The sequence below is a fragment of the Otolemur garnettii genome, unplaced genomic scaffold (assembly GCF_000181295.1).
Source record: "Otolemur garnettii isolate 467f Iridium unplaced genomic scaffold, OtoGar3 scaffold00057, whole genome shotgun sequence".
Classification (NCBI taxonomy): Eukaryota; Metazoa; Chordata; class Mammalia; order Primates; family Galagidae; genus Otolemur; species Otolemur garnettii.
Window position 1 is genome coordinate 11,370,099 of NW_003852452.1, and position 2,498 is coordinate 11,372,596.

Here is a 2,498-nt window from a genome sequence, read left to right on the forward strand (position 1 = left end):
AGAGTTGTTTTCTCTATTAGGGTAGAAGAGTACTGGGTTCAACACAAGTATTTAGAACCATGTGGCCTGGAACAAATGACTTAACCTTTGTCCCATTCCTTTATTTTTCTGATTTAAATGCCTCTTGGGGATATCTGGGAATATCAAATGCGAAAGTGCTTTGAAAAGTAGATTCTAAATGCAAAGTGGGAAATGGAATCAATCCTGTGCGTAAAAAAGTCCAGCTAATGGTTGATTTGCTCTTGTAGCTCAAATCCAGTTTACTGGTTTCTTTGTTCATAAAAGGCAGAAATTAAAGTTGTCTAATACAAAGGGTCAATAAGGTTGTGTATATATAAATATATATATGTATGTATATATATTTCTAGGTAGTTCACCCCTTCACCTTTTCGTAATTCAATCTTATTAAATTTTATTATTTATGATTTATATCAGGTATACACATTAAAAAGTTATACTTAGTGTCTCTACATCTTTATCCTTAAATTATACTTGAATCAAATAGCATCTGGGTGCTCTTTCCACTTGACACTGGTACTGTTCTCACCATGGTCACCACTGTTGTCTTAATTGTCAGATCCCACAAGAGTATTTCAGAAACGTTCACGTTACCCGCTGGTAACAGAGTTGCAACTCGCCCTCACTGCAGTAGTGCCTGGTATACAGCTCTAATACGGGTTACCCCCTTTTTTTGAGATGGAGCCTTGCTCCGTCATCCTCAGTAGAGTGCAGTGGCATCATTATAGCTCACAGCAACCTCAAACTCCTGGGCTCAAATGATTGTCCTGCCTCAGCCTCCTGAGTAGGGGGAGCTATGAACCATGGGCATGCCTTAGGACAGGGGTCTCGTTCTTGCTCAGGCTGGTCTCCAACTCCTGAGCTCAAGCGATTCTCCTGCTTCAGCTTCCCAAAGTGCTAAGATTTTCAGACAGGCCTGAGCCACCATGCCCTACTTGGGTTTCCCTCTTTATTTGGCCGTTGTTTATTTATATGTCTCATTCTTCTCACTAAATACTGAGCTGCTAAGGTGCAAGAGTTATTACTTATTTCCCCTCTTTGTAATTTTTGCTTAATTCCTGAAACATAGTGGACATTTACTACATATGGATAAAGAGCAGTGAGCGGCAGGAGGTAAATCGTGCTTCTGCTTCTTATTCATAATCCATTTGCCTAGTGTCCCTGACTGGCCACTGCACGCCAGTTGTAAGCAGGCTCATTTTAGGATAGAGCTGAAATATAGAGAACTAAAGCTAAGGAAAAACAGAGACAGTTCAGTACCTAATCAGTTTGGATCGATTGAATCTTGTGTCAAGTTAAAGTCTTAAACTTCAAAGTCTTGAAGTTGCCTCATTAAATATAATACACATTAAGTAAACTATAAAACCATTATCATTCTCTAATCATACTCCATGATTCCAATTTTGCCATTGACTGAGTAATACCCATCAGGGTACCTAACACCTTAACACCCAGCTTGGTGCTTTCTTTGTGTTAGAAGGTCATAAAATATTTGTGTGAACGGATGAACGATACTCTGGCCTTCTCTCATTTCTCTTTCTTTGGGTCATGTTAGTCTTTGTTCTAAATCGTCCCTTCCCTTCTCTCCCTGCCTGTGTGGCATCACATTTTACTCTCATATTCTTGAGATGGTTGTGTGTTTCATTAAGTGAGTGAACTAATGAGAAAATACCTTCAGAGGTGTTTCTTCCCATGAATCCACTTCCGAGGCTGCCACAGTTGTGACTGGAGAAGCTTTGTCTTAAAAACTTTCGAAACAGAAAGGATGAGCCTTACAGATAGAGGATGTGAAAAATCAATCTAACAGCCTGCGACTTTCACATCCGAAGACTTTTCTGTCTTTATCAGAATTCGCTTCACACTGTGGTCGCCAGTTCTGTCTGTCACGCTGCAGTCGTTTGCTTATTTTGGAAGAGGATACTCTGGACGCCTGGTCAGTGTATTCCCTGCCACTGAGGTTTTTAGAATGGGTTGCATCTCCTAAAAACGATGCTCCACATAAAAATACTCAGAATACATCATAGAAACCAAGACATTTTCCTACGTGCAATCAATGTGCAATTTTTACTTTGTCTATAATTAGATAGCATTCACTTTGCTTCTAAATATAGTTCGCACTGAAGCTGCAGAGTTCTGGTTTGTGTCTCCCTAGGCCTGGAGAACTTCCTCGGATTTAGCATGCCCTCAATAAATATTTGTGGAATGAATCAACAAGGGTGAGGCAAATACTGATCATAGAAGCCTCAGGGTGAAAAGTGAGAGAAAAAGCTAGCGTTTTGCAAATGCAGAGAGACTATTTCTGGATGATGAGTGTCTAAAGGGAGGCATTCTGCAGACTTTGTTAAAGGCAGAAGAAAAGATCTGACCTCATCCCTGTCCAGCTTCAATTCTTTTCAGTTTCAAGCACTGATAGTGAGAGCTGAAGGAACAGTCTGAATCCTAAAAGCCTGAACTTGGTACTAACAGTCGGAAATGTCACA